The following is a 15319-nucleotide window of genomic DNA, read 5'->3' as shown; positions in this document are numbered from 1 at the left end:
CAAGAGGAGTAACTCTTCTAATAGGTTGTGCTTTGAGCCTTTCCTGGGACAGCAGTATTAGATTCCGATGCACCATTGCAGGTTTACTGTATCCCTTGGACCTTCAATTCAACGATGAAACACAGAAATTGCATCGATATTGAATACAAAAGGCAAAATGTCGACTTATTTACAAGAGGAGTAACTCTTCTAATAGTTCGTGCTTTGAGCCTTTCCTGGGACAGCAGTATTAGATTCCGATGCACCATTGCTGGTTTACTGTATCTCTTGGACCTTCAAATCAACGATGAAACACAGAAATTGCATCGATATCGAATACATTAGGCAAAATGTCGACTCATTTATAAAAGGAGTAACTCTTCTAATAGTTCGTGCTCTGAGCCTTTCCTGGGACCGCAGTATTAGATTCCGATGCACCATTGTAGGTTTACTGTATCCCTTGGACCTTCAAATCAACGATGAAATACAGAAATTGCATCGATATTGAATACAAAAGGCGAAATGTCGACTTATTTATAAGAGGAGTAACTCTTGTAATTGTTCGTGCTTTGAGGATTTCCTGGGAGAGCAGTTTTAGTTTCCGAATCTCCATTGCAGGTTTACTGTATCCCTTGGACCTTCAAATCGACGATGAAACACAGAAATTGCATCGATATTGAATACAAAAGGCAAGATGTCGACATATTTACAAGAGGAGTAACTCTTCTAATAGTTCGTGCTTTGAGCATTTCCTGGGATAGCAGTATTAGTTTCCGAATCTCCATTGCAGGTTTACTGTATCCCTTGGACCTTCAAATTAACGATGAAACACAGAAATTGCATCGATATTGAATACAAAAGGCAAAATGTCGACTTATTTACAAGAGGAGTAACTCTTCTAATAGTTTGTGCTTTGAGCCTTTCCTGGGACAGCAGTATTAGATTCCGATGCACCATTGCAGGTTTACTGTATCCCATGGACCTTCAAATCAACGATGAAACTCAGAAATGGCATCGATATTGAATACAAAATGCAAAATGTCGACTTATTTATAAGAGGAGTAACTCTTCTAATAGTTCGTGCTTTGAGCCTTTCCTGGGACAGCAGTATTAGATTCCGATGCACCATTGCAGGTTTACTGTATCCCATGGACATTCAAATCAACGATGAAACACAGAAATTGCATCGATATTGAATACAAAAAGCAAAATGTCGACTTGTTTACAAGAGGAGTAACTCTACTAATAGTTCGTGCTTTGAGTCTTTCCTGGGACAGCAGTATTAGATTCCGATGCACCATTGAAAGTTTACTGTATCCCATGGACCTTAAAATCAACGATGAAACACAGAAATTGCATCGATATTGAATACAAAAGGCAAAATGTCGACTTATTTACAAGTTGAGTAACTTTTCTAATAGTTCGTGCTTTGAGCCTTTCCTGTGACAGTAGTGTTAGACTCCGATGCACCATTGCAGGATTACTGTATCCTTTGTACCTTAAAATCATCGATGAAACAATCAAATTGCATCGATATTGAATACAAAAGCAAAATGTCGACTTATTTATAAGAGGAGTAACTCTTCTAATAGTTCGTGCTTTGAGCCTTTCCTGGGACAGCAGTATTAGATTCCGATGCACCATTGCAGGTTTACTGTATCCCTTGGACCTTCAAATCAACGATGAAACGCAGAAATTGCATCGATATTGAATACAAAAAGCAAAATGTCGACTTATTTACAAGAGGAGTAAATCTTCTAATAGTTCGTGCTTTGAGCCTTTCCAGGGACAGCATTATTAGATTACGATGCACCATTGCAGGTTTACTGTATCCCTTGGACCTTCAAATCAACGATGAAACACAGAAATTGCATCGATATTGAATACAAAAGGCAAAATGTCGACTTATTTACAAGAGGAGTAACTCTTCTAATAGTTCGTGGTTTGAGCCTTTCCTTGGACAGCAGTATTAGATTCCGATGCACTATTGCAGGTTTACTGTATCCCTTGGACCTTCAAATCAATGATGAAACACAGAAATTTCATCGATATTGAAACCAAAAGGCAAAATGTCGACTTATTTATAAGAGGAGTAGCTCTTCTAATAGTTCGTGTTTGAGCCTTTCCTGGGACTGCAGTATTAGATTCCGATGCACCATTGCAGGTTTACTGTATCCCTTGGACCTTCAAATCAACGATGAAGCACAGAAAATGCATCGATATTGAATACAAAATGCAAAATGTCGAATTATTTACAAGAGGAGTAACTCTTCTAATAGATCGTGCTTTATGCCATCCCTGGGACAGCAGTATTAGATTCCGATGCACCATTGCAGGTTTACTGTATCCCTTGGACCCACAAATCAACGATGAAACACAGAAATTGCATCGATATTGAATACAAAAGGCAAAATGTCAACTTATTTACAAGAAGAGTAACTCTTCTAATAGTTCGTGTTTTGAGTCCTTCCTGGGACAGCAGTATTAGATTCCGATGCACCATTGCTGGTATACTGTATCCCTTGGACCTTCAAATCAGCGATGAAACACAGAAAATGAAGCAATATTGAATACAAAAGGCAAAATGTCGACTTATTTATAAGAGGAGTAGCTCTGCTAATAGTTCGTGCTTTGAGCCTTTCTTAGGACGGCAGTATTAGATTCCGATGTACCATTGCAGGTTTACTATATCCCTTGGACCTTCAAATCAACAATGAAACACAGAAATTGCATCGATATTGAATACAAAAGGCAAAATGTCGACTTATTTACAAGAGGAGTAACTCTTCTAATAGTTCGTGCTTTGAGCCTTTCCTGGGACAGCAGTATTAGATTCCGATGCACCATTGCAGGTTTACTGTATCCCTTGGACCCTCAAATCAACGATGAAACACAGAAATTGCATCGATATTGAATACAAAAGGCAAAATGTGGACTTATTTATAAGAGGTGTAACTCTTCTAATAGTTCATGATTTTAGCCTTTCCTGGGACAGCAGTATTAGATTCCGATGCACCATTGCAGGTTTACTGTATCCCTTGGATCTTCAAATCAACGATGAAACACAGAAATTGCATCGATATTGAATACAAACTGCAAAATGTCGACTTATTTACACGAGGAGTAACTCTTCTAAAAGTTCGTGCTTTGAGCCTTTCCTGGGACAGCAGTATTAGATTCCGATGCACCGTTGCAGGTGTACTGTATCCCTTGGACCTTCAAATCAACGATGAAATACAGAAATTCCTTCGATATTGAATACAAAAGGCAAAATTTCGACTTATTTACTAGGGGAGTAACTCTTCTATATAGTTCGTGCTTTGAGCATTTCCTGGGAGAGCAGTATTAGTTTCCGATGCTCCATTGCAGGTTTACTGTATCCCTTGGACCTTCAAATCAACGATGAAATACAGAAATTGCATCGATATTGATTACAAAAGGTAAAATGTCGACTTATTTATAAGAGGAGTAACTCTTCTAATAGTTCGTGCTTTGAGCATTTCCTGGGAGAGCAGTATTAGTTTCCGATGCTCCATTGCAAGTTTACTGTATCCCTTGGACCTTCAAATCAACGATGAAACACAGAAATTGCATCGATATTGAATACAAAAGGCAAAATTTCGACTTATTTACAAGAGGAGTAACTCTTCTAATAGTTTGTGCTTTGAGCCTTTCCTGGGACAGCGTTATTAGATTCCGATGCACCATTGCAGGTTTACTGTATCCCATGGACCTTCAAATCAACGATGAAACTCAGAAATGGCGTCGATATTGAATACAAAAGGCAAAATGTCGATTTATTTATAAGAGGAGTAACTCCTCTAATAGTTCGTGCTTTGAGCCTTTCCAGGGACAGCAGTATTAGATTCCGATGCACCATTGCAGGTTTACTGTATCTCATGGACCTTCAAATCAACGATGAAACACAGAAATTGCATCGATATTGAATACAAAACGCAAAATGTCGACTTGTTTAAAAGAGGAGTAACTCTTCTAATAGTTCGTGCTTCGAGTGTTTCCTGGGACAGCATTATTAGATTCCGATGCACCATTGCAAGTTTACTGTATCCCATGGACCTTAAAATCAACGATGAAACACAGAAATTGCATCGATATTGAATACAAAAGGCAGAATGTCGACTTATTTACAAGAGGAGTAACCCTTGTAATAGTTCGTGCTTTGAGCCTTTCCTGTGACAGTAGTGTTAGAGTCCGATGCACCATTGCAGGATTACTGTACCCCTTGTACCTTAAAATCATCGATGAAACAATCAAATTGCATCGATATTGAATACAAAAGGCAAAATGTCGACTTATTTATAGGAGGTGTAACTCTTCTAATAGTTCGTGCTTTGAGCCTTTCCTGGGACAGCAGTATTAGATTCCGATGCACCATTGCAGGTTTACTGTATCCCTTGGACCTTCAAATTAACGATGAAACGCAGAAATTGCTTCGATATTGAATACAAAAAGCAAAATGTCGACTTATTTACAAGAGAAGTAACTCTTCTAATAGTTCGTGCTTTGAGCCTTTCCTGCGACAGCAGTATTAGATTCCGATGCACCATTGCTGGTTTACTGTATCCCTTGGACCTTCAAATCAACTATGAAACACAGAAATTGCATCGATATTGAATACAAAAGGCAAAATGTCGACTTATTTACAAGAGGAGTAGCTCTTCTCATAGTTCGTGTTTGAGCCTTTCCTGGGACAGCAGTATTAGCTTCCGATGCACCATTGCAGGTTTACTGTATCCATTGGATCTTCAAATCAACGATGAAACACAGAAATTGCATCGATATTGAATACAAAATGCAAAATGTCGACTTGTTTACAAGAGGAGTAAGTCTTCTAAGAGTACGTTCTTTGAGCCTTTCCTGGGACAGCAGTATTAGATTCCGATGCACCATTGCAAGTTTACTGTATCCCTTGGACCTTCAAATCAACGTTGAAACACAGAAATTACATCGATATTGAATCCAAAAGTCAGAATGTCGAATTATTTACTAGAGGAGTAACTCTGCTAATAGTTCGTGCTTTGAGCCTTTCCTGGGACAGCAGTATTAGATTCCGATGCACCATTGCAGGTTTACTGTATCCCTTGGACCTTCAAATCAACGATGAAACACAGAAATTTCATCGATATTGAAACCAAAAGGCAAAATGTCGACTTATTTATAAGAGGAGTAGCTCTTCCAATAGTTCGTGTTTTAGCCTTTCCTGGGACTGCAGTATTAGATTCCGATGCACCATTGCAGTTTTACTGTATCCCTTCGACCTTCAAATCAACTATGAAGCACAGAAAATGCATCGATATTGATTACAAAAGGCAAAATGTCGAATTATTTACAAGAGGAGTAACTCTTCTAATAGTTCGTGCTTTAAGCCTTTCCTGGGACAGCAGTATTAGATTCCGATGCACCATTGCAGTTTTACTGTATCCCTTGGACCCACAAATAAACGATGAAACACAGAAATTACATCGATATTGAATACAAAAGGCAAAATGTCGACTTATTTATAAGAGGAGTAGCTCTTCTAATAGTTCGTGCTTTGAGCCTTACCTGGGACGGCAGTATTAGATTCCGATGTACCATTGCAGGTTTACTATATCCCTTGGACCTTCAAGTGAACGATGAAACACAGAAATTGCATCGATATGGAATTCAAAAGTCAAAATGTCGACTTATTTGTAAGTGGAGTAACTCTTCTAATAGTTCGTGCTTTGAGCCTTTCCTGGGACAGCAGTATTAGATTCCGATGCACCATTGCAGGTTTGCTGAATCCCTTGGAATTTCAAATCAACGATGAAACACAGAAATTGCATCGATATTGAATACAAAAGGCAAAATGTCGACTTATTTACAAGAGGAGTAACTCTTCTAATAGTTCGTGCTTTGAGCCTTTATGTTACAGCAGTATTAGATTACGATGCACCATTGCTGGTTTACTGTATCCCTTGGACCTTCAAATCAACGATATCGAATTCAAAAGGCAAAATGTCGACTTATTTATAAGAGGAGTAACTCTTCTAATAGTTCGTGTTTGAGCATATCCTGGGACAGCAGCATTAGATTCCGATGCACCATTGCCGGTTTACTGTATCCCTTGGACCTTCAAATCAACGATGAAATAAAGAAATTGCATCGATATTGAATACAAAAGGAAAAATGTCGACTTATTTACAAGAGGAGTAACTCTTCTAACAGTTCGTGCTTTGAGCCTTTCCTGGGACAGCAGTATTAGATTCCGATGCACCATTGCAGGTTTACTGTATCTCTTGGACCTTCAAATCAACGATGAAACACAGAAAATGCATCAATATTGAATACAAAAGGCAAAATATCGACTTATTTGCAAGAGGAGAAACTCTACTAATAGTTCGTGCTTTGAGCCTTTCCTGGGATGGCAGTATTAGATTCCGATGTACCATTGCAGGTTTACTATATCCATTGGACTATCAAGTCAACGATGAAACACAGAAATTGCATCGATATTGAATACAAAATTCAAAATGTAGACTTATTTATAAGTGGAGTAACTCTTCTAATAGTTCGCGCTTTGAGCCTTTCCTGGGACAGCAGTATTAGATTCCGATGCACCATTGCAGGTTTACTGTATCCCTTGGACCTTTAAATCAACACAGAAATTGCATCGATATTGAATACAAACTGCAAAATGTCGACTTATTTAAAAGAGGAGTAACTCTTCTAATACTTCGTGTTTTGAGCCTTTCCTGGGACAGCAGTATTAGATTCCGATGCACCGTTGCAGGTTTACTGTATCCCTTGGACCTTCAAATCAACGATGAAATACAGAAATTGCTTCGATATTGAATACAAAAGGCAAAATTTCGACTTATTTACTAGAGGCGTAACTCTTCTAATAGTTCGTGTTTTGAGCATTTCCTGGGAGAGAACTATCAGTTTCCGATGCTCCATTGCAGGTTTACTGTATCCCTTGGACCTTCAAATCAACGATGAAAAACAGAAATTGCATCGATATTGAATACAAAAGGCAAAATGTCAACATATTTACAAGAGGAGTAACTCTTCTAATAGTTCGTGCTTTTAGCCTTTCCTGGGACAACAGTATTAGGTTCCGATGCACCATTGTAGGTTTACTGTATCCCTTGGACCTTCAAATCAACGATGAAATACAGAAATTGCATCGATATTGATTACAAAAGGTAAAATGTCGACTTATTTATAAGAGGAGTAACTCTTCTAATAGTTCGTGTTTTGAGCATTTCCTGGGAGAGCAGTATTAGTGTCCGATTTTCCATTGCAGGTTTACTGTATCCCTTGGACCTTCAAATCAACGATGAAACACAGAAATTACATCGATATTGAATAGAAAAGGCAAAAGATTCGACTTATTTACAAGAGGAGTAACTCTTCTAATAGTTTGTGCTTTGAGCCTTTCCTGGGACAGCAGTATTAGATTCCGATGCACCATTGCTGGTTTACTGTATCCCACGGACCTTCAAATCAACGATGAAACTCAGAAATGGCAACGATATTGAATACAAAAAGCAAAATGTCGACTTATTTATAAGAGGAGTAATTCCTCCAGTAGTTCGTGCTTTGAGCCTTTCCTGGGACAGCAGTATTAGATTCCGATGCACCATTGCAGGTTTACTGTATCCCATGGACCTTCAAATCAACGATGAAACTCAGAAATGGCATCGATATTGAATACAAAAGGCAAAATGTCGACTTATTTATAAGAGGAGTAACTCCTCTAATAGTTCGTGCTTTGAGCCTTTCCTGGGACAGCAGTATTAGATTCCGATGAACCATTGCAGGTTTACTGTATCCCATGGACCTTCAAATCAACGATGAAACAGAGAAATTGCATCGATATTGAATACAAAACGCAAAATGTCGACTTGTTTAAAAGAGGAGTAACTCTTCTAATAGTTCATTCTTTGAGTGTTTCCTGGGACAGTATTATTAGATTCCGATGCACCATTGCAAGTTTACTGTATCCCATGGACCTTAAAATCAACGATGAAACACAGAAATTGCATCGATATTGAATACAAAAGGCAAAATGTCGCCTTATTTACAAGAGCAGTAACCCTTCTAATAGTTCGTGCTTTGAGCCTTTCCTGTGACAGTAGTGTTAGAGTCCGATGCACCATTGCAGGATTACTGTACCCCTTGTACCTTAAAATCATCGATGAAACAATCAAATTGCATCGATATTGAATACAAAAGGCAAAATGTCGACTTATTTACAAGAGGAGTAACTCTTCTAATAGTTTGTGCTTTGAGCCTTTCCTGGGACAGCAGTATTAGATTCCGATGCACCATTGCAGGTTTACTGTATCCCACGGACCTTCAAATCAACGATGAAACTCAGAAATGGCATCGATATTGAATACAAAAAGCAAAATGTCGACTTATTTACAAGAGGAGTAACTCTTCTATTAGATCGTGCTTTGAGCCTTTCCTGGGACAGCAGTATTAGATTCCGATGCACCATTGCTGGTTTACTGTATCCTTTGGACCTTCAAATCAACTATGAAACACAGAAACTGCATCGATATTGAATACATAAGGCAAAATGTTGACTTATTTACAAGAGGAGTAGCTCTTCTCATAGTTCGTGTTTGAGCCTTTCCTGTGACAGCAGTATTAGCTTCCGATGCACCATTGCAGGTTTACCGTATCCATTGGATCTTCAAATCAACGATGAAACACAGAAATGGCATCGATATTGAATACAAAATGCAAAATGTCGACTTATTTACAAGAGGAGTAACTCTTCTAATAGTTCGTGCTTTGAGCCTTTCCTGGGACAGCAGTATTAGATTCCGATGCACCATTGCAGGTTTACTGTATCCCTTGGACCTTCAAATCAACGATGAAACACGGAAATTTCATCGATATTGAAACCAAAAGGCAAAATGTCGACTTATTTATAAGAGGAGTAGCTCTCCTAATAGTTCGTGTTTTAGCCTTTCCTGGGACTGCAGTATTAGATTCCGATGCACCATTGCAGTTTTACTGTATCCCTTGGACCTTCAAATCAACTATGAAGCACAGAAAATGCATCGATATTGAATACAAAAGGCAAAATGTCGAATTCTTTACAAGAGGAGTAACTCTTCTAATAGTTCGTGCTTTAAGCCTTTCCTGGGACAGCAGTATTAGATTCCGATGCACCATTGCAGTTTTACTGTATCCCTTGGACCCACAAAACAACGATGAAACACAGAAATTACATCGATATTGAATACAAAAGGCAAAATGTCGACTTATTTATAAGAGGAGTAGCTCTTCTAATAGTTCGTACATTTAAGCCTTACCTGGGACGGCAGTATTAGATTCCGATGTACCATTGCAGGTTTACTACATCCCTTGGACCTTCAAGTCAACGATGAAACACAGAAATTGCATCGATATGGAATTCAAAAGTCAAAATGTCGACTTATTTGTAAGTGGAGTAACTCTTCTAATAGTTCGTGCTTTGAGCCTTTCCTGGGACAGCAGTATTAGATTCCGATGCACCATTGCAGGTTTGCTGAATCCCTTGGACCTTCAAATCAACGATGAAACACAGAAATTGCATCGATATTGAATACAAAAGGCAAAATATCGACTTATTTACAAGAGGAGTAACTCTTCTAATAGTTCGTGCTTTGAGCCTTTATGTTACAGCAGTATTAGATTACGATGCACCATTGCTGGTTTACTGTATCCCTTGGACCTTCAAATCAACGATATCGAATTCAAAAGGCAAAATGTCGACTTATTTATAAGTGGAGTAACTCTTCTAATAGTTCGTGCATTGAGCCTATCCTGGGACAGCAGTATTAGATTCCGATGCACCATTGCCGGTTTACTGTATCCCTTGGACCTTCAAATCAACGATGAAATAAAGAAATTGCATCGATATTGAATACAAAAGGAAAAATGTCGACTTATTTACAAGAGGAGTAACTCTTCTAATAGTTCGTGCTTTGAGCCTTTCCTGGGACAGCAGTATTAGATTCCGATGCACCATTGCAGGTTTACTGTATCTCTTGGACCTTCAAATCAACGATGAAACACAGAAAATGCATCAATATTGAATAAAAAAGGCAAAATATCGACTTATTTGCAAGAGGAGAAACTCTTCTAATAGTTCGTGTTTTGAGCCTTTCCTGGGATGGCAGTATTAGATTCCGATGTACCGTTGCAGGTTTACTATATCCCTTGGACTTTCAAGTCAACGATGAAACACAGAAATTGCATCCATATTGAATACAAAATTCAAAATGTCGACTTATTTATAAGTGGAGTAACTCTTCTAATAAGTCGCGCTTTGAGCCTTTCCTGGGACAGCAGTATTAGATTCCGATGCACCATTGCAGGTTTACTGTATCCCTTGGACCTTTAAATAGACACAGAAATTGCATCGATATTGAATACAAACTGCAAAATGTCGACTTATTTACAAGAGGAGTAACTCTTCCAATACTCCGTGTTTTGAGCCTTTCCTGGGACAGCAGTATTAGATTCCGATGCACCGTTGCAGGTTTACTGTATCCCTTGGACCTTCAAATCAACGATGAAATACAGAAATTGCTTCGATATTGAAAACAAAAGGCAAAATTTCGACTTATTTACTAGAGGCGTAACTCTTCTAATAGTTCGTGTTTTGAGCATTTCCTGGGAGAGCAGTATTAGTTTCCGATTTTCCATTGCAGGTTTACTGTATCCCTTGGACCTTCAAATCAACGATGAAACACAGAAATTGCATCGATATTGAATACAAAAGGCAAAATGTCGACTTATTTACAAGAGGAGTAACTCTTCTAATAGTTTGTGCTTTGAGCCTTTCCTGGGACAGCAGTATTAGATTCCGATGCACCATTGTAGGTTTACTGTATCGCACGGACCTTCAAATCAACGATGAAACTCAGAAATGGCATCGATATTGAATACAAAAAGCAAAATGTCGACTTATTTATAAGAGGAGTAATTCCTCTAATAGTTCGTGCTTTGAGCCTTTCCTGGGACAGCAGTATTAGATTCCGATGCACCATTGCAGGTTTGCTGTATCCCATGGACCTTCAAATCAACGATGAAACACAGAAATTGCATCGATATTGAATACAAAACGCAAAATGTCGACTTGTTTACAAGAGGAGTAACTCTTCTAATAGTTCGTGCTTTGAGTCTTTCCTGGGACAGCAGTATTAGATTCCGATGCACCATTGCAGGTCTACTGTATCCCATGGACCTTCAAATCAACGATGAAACACAGAAATTGCATCGATATTGAATACAAAACGCAAAATGTCGACTTGTTTACAAGAGGAGTAACTCTTCTAATAGTTCGTGCTTTGAGCCTTTCCTGTGACAGTAGTGTTAGAGTCCGATGCACCATTGCAGGATTACTGTATCCCTTGTACCATAAAATCATCGATGGAACAATCAAACTGCATCGATATTGAATACAAAAGGCAAATTGTCGACTTATTTATAGGAAGAGTAACTCTTTTAATAGTTCGTGCTTTGAGCCTTTCCTGGGACAGCAGTATTAGATTCCGATGCACCATTACAGGTTTACTGTATCCCTTAGACCTTCAAATCAACGATGAAACGCAGAAATTGCTTCGATATTGAATACAAAAAGCAAAATGTCGACTTATTTACAAGAGGAGTAACTCTTCTAATAGTTCGTGCTTTGAGCCTTTCCTGGGACAGCAGTATTAGATTCCGATGCACCATTGTAGGTTTACTGTATCCCTTGGACCTTCAAATCAACGATGAAATACAGAAATTGCATCGATATTGATTACAAAAGGTAAAATGTCGACTTATTTTAAAGAGGAGTAACTCTTCTAATAGTTCGTGTTTTGAGCATTTCCTGGGAGAGCAGTATTAGTTTCCGATGCACCATTGCAGGTTTACTGTATCCCTTGGACCTTCAAATCAACGATGAAATACAGAAATTGCATCGATATTGATTACAAAAGCTAAATTGTCGACTTATTTATAAGAGGAGTAACTCTTCTAATAGTTCGTGTTTTGAGCATTTCCTGGGAGAGCAGTATTAGTTTCCGATTTTCCATAGCAGGTTTACTGTATCCCTTGGACCTTCAAATCAACGATGAAACACAGAAATTGCATCGATATTGAATACAAAATGCAAAATGTCGACTTATTTACAAGAGGAGTAACTCTTCTAATAGTTTGTGCTTTGAACCTTTCCTGGGACAGCAGTATTAGATTCCGATGCACCATTCCAGGTTTACTGTATCCCACGGACCTTCAAATCAACGATGAAACTCAGAAATGGCATCGATATTGAATACAAAAAGCAAAATGTCGACTTATTTATAAGAGGAGTAATTCCTCTAATAGATCGTGCTTTGAGCCTTTCCTGGGACAGCAGTATTAGATTCCGATGCACCATTGCAGGTTTACTGTATCCCATGGACCTTCAAATCAACGATGAAACACAGAAATTGCATCGATATTGAATACAAAACGCAAAATGTCGACTTGTTTACAAGAGGAGTAACTCTTCTAAAAGTTCGTGCTTTGAGTCTTTCCTGGGACAGCAGTATTAGATTCCGATGCACCATTGCAAGTTTACTGTATCCCATGGACCTTAAAATCAACGATGAAACACAGAAATTGCATCGATATTGAATACAAAAGGCAAAATGTCGACTTATTTACAAGAGGAGTAACTCTTCTAATAGTTCGTGCTTTGAGCCTTTCCTGTGACAGTAGTGTTAGAGTCCGATGCACCATTGCAGGATTACTGTATCCCTTGTACCTTAAAATCATCGATGAAACAATCATACTGCATCGATATTGAATACAAAAGGCAAATTGTCGACTTATTTATAGGAGGAGTAACTCTTCTAATAGTTCGTGCTTTGAGCCTTTCTTGGGACAGCAGTATTAGTTTCCGATGCACCATTACAGGTTTACTGTATCCCTTAGACCTTCAAATCAACGATGAAACGCAGAAATTGCTTCGATATTGAATACAAAAAGCAAAATGTCGACTTATTTACAAGAGGAGTAACTCTTCTAATAGTTCGTGTTTTGAGCCGTTCCTGGGACAGCCGTATTAGATTCCGATGCACCATTGCAGGTTTACTGTATCCCTTGGACCTTCAAATCAACGATGAAACACAGAAATTGCATCGATATTGAATACAAAAGGCAAAATGTCGACTTATTTACAAGAGGAGTAGCTCTTCTCATAGTTCGTGTTTGAGCCTTTCCTGGGACAGCAGTATTAGCTTCCGATGCACCATTGCAGGTTTACTGTATCCATTGGATCTTCAAATCAACGATGAAACACAGAAATTGCAGCGATATTGAATACAAAATGCAAAATGTCGACTTGTTTACAAGAGGAGTAAGTCTTCTAAGAGTTCGTTCTTTGAGCCTTTCCTGGGACAGCAGTATTAGATTCCGATGCACCATTGCAAGTTTACTGTATCCCTTGGACCTTCAAATCAACGTTGAAACACAGAAATTACATCGATATTGAATACAAAAAGCAAAATGTCGAATTATTTACAAGAGGAGTAACTCTTCTAATAGTTCGTGCTTTGAGCCTTTCCTGGGACAGCAGTATTAGATTCCGATGCACCATTGCAAGTTTACTGTATCCCCTGGACCTTCAAATCAACGATGAAACACAGAAATTTCATCGAAATTGAAACCAATAGGCAAAATGTCGACTTATTTATAAGAGGAGTAGCTCCTCTAATAGTTCGTGTTTGAGCCTTTCCTGGGACTGCAGTATTAGATTCCGATGCACCATTGCAGTTTTACTGTATCCCTTGGACCTTAAAATCAACGATGAAGCACAGAAAATGCATCGATATGGAATACAAAAGGCAAAATTTCGAATATTTACAAGAGGAGTAACTCTTCTAATAGTTCGTGCTTTAAGCCTTTCCTGGGACAGTAGTATTAGATACCGATGCACCATTGCACTTTTACTGTATCCCTTGGACCCACAAATCAACGATGAAACACAGAAATTACATCGATATTGAATTCAAAAGGCAAAATGTCGACTTATTTATAAGAGGAGTAGCTCTTCTAATAGTTCGTGCTTTGAGCCGTCCCTGGGACGGCAGTATTAGATTCCGATATACCATTGCAGGTTTACTATATCCCTAGGACCTTCAAGTCAACGATGAAACACAGAAATTTCATCGATATGGAATTCAAAAGTCAAAATGTCGACTTATTTGTAAGTGGAGTAACCCTTCTAATAGTTCGTGCTTTGAGCCTTTCCTGGGACAGCAGTATTAGATTCCGACGCACCATTGCAGGTTTGCTGAATCCCTTGGACTTTCAAATCAACGATGAAACACAGAAATTGCATCGATATTAAATACAAAAGGCAAAATGTCGACCTATTTACAAGAGGAGTAACTCTTCTAATAGTTCGTGGTTTGAGCCTTTATGTTACAGCAGTATTAGATTCCGATGCACCATTGCTGGTTTACTGTATCCCTTGCACCTTCAAATCAACGATGAAACACAGAAATTCATCGATATTGAATACAAAAGGCAAAATGTCGACTTACTTAAAAGAGGAGTGACTCTTCTAATAGTTCGTGCTTTGAGTCTATCCTGGGACAGCAGTATTAGATTCCGATGCACCATTGCCGGTTTACTGTATCCCTTGGACCTTCAAATCAACGATTAAATAAAGAAATTGCATCGATATTGAATACAAAAGGAAAAATGTCGACTTATTTACAAGAGGAGTAACTCTTCTAACAGTTCGTGCTTTGAGCCTTTCCTGGGACAGCAGTATTAGATTCCGATGCACCATTGCAGGTTTACTGTATCTCTTGGACCTTCAAATCAACGATGAAACACAGAAAATGCATCAATATTGAATAAAAAAGGCAAAATATCGACTTATTTGCAAGAGGAGAAACTCTTCTAATAGTTCGTGCTTTGAGCCTTTCCTGGGATGGCAGTATTAGATTCTGATGTACCATTGCAGGTTTGCTATATCCCTTGGACTTTCAAGTCAACGATGAAACACAGAAATTGCATCGATATTGAATACAAAATTCAAAATGTCGACTTATTTATAAGTGGAGTAACTCTTCTAATAGTTAGCGCTTTGAGCCTTTCCTGGGACAGCAGTATTAGATTCCGATGCACCATTGCAGGTTTACTGTATCCCTTGGACCTTTAAATCAACACAGAAATTGCATCGATATTGAATACAAACTGCAAAATGTCGACTTATTTAAAAGAGGAGTAACTCTTCTAATACTTCGTGTTTTGAGCCTTTCCTGGGACAGCAGTATTAGATTCCGATGCACCGTTGCAGGTTTACTGT

This window comes from Schistocerca cancellata, chromosome 2 (genome assembly GCF_023864275.1).
Source record: "Schistocerca cancellata isolate TAMUIC-IGC-003103 chromosome 2, iqSchCanc2.1, whole genome shotgun sequence".
In the NCBI taxonomy this organism is placed as follows: domain Eukaryota; kingdom Metazoa; phylum Arthropoda; class Insecta; order Orthoptera; family Acrididae; genus Schistocerca; species Schistocerca cancellata.
The sequence above is the reverse complement of the archived record's forward strand: the minus strand, read 5'-3'. Positions refer to the sequence as shown.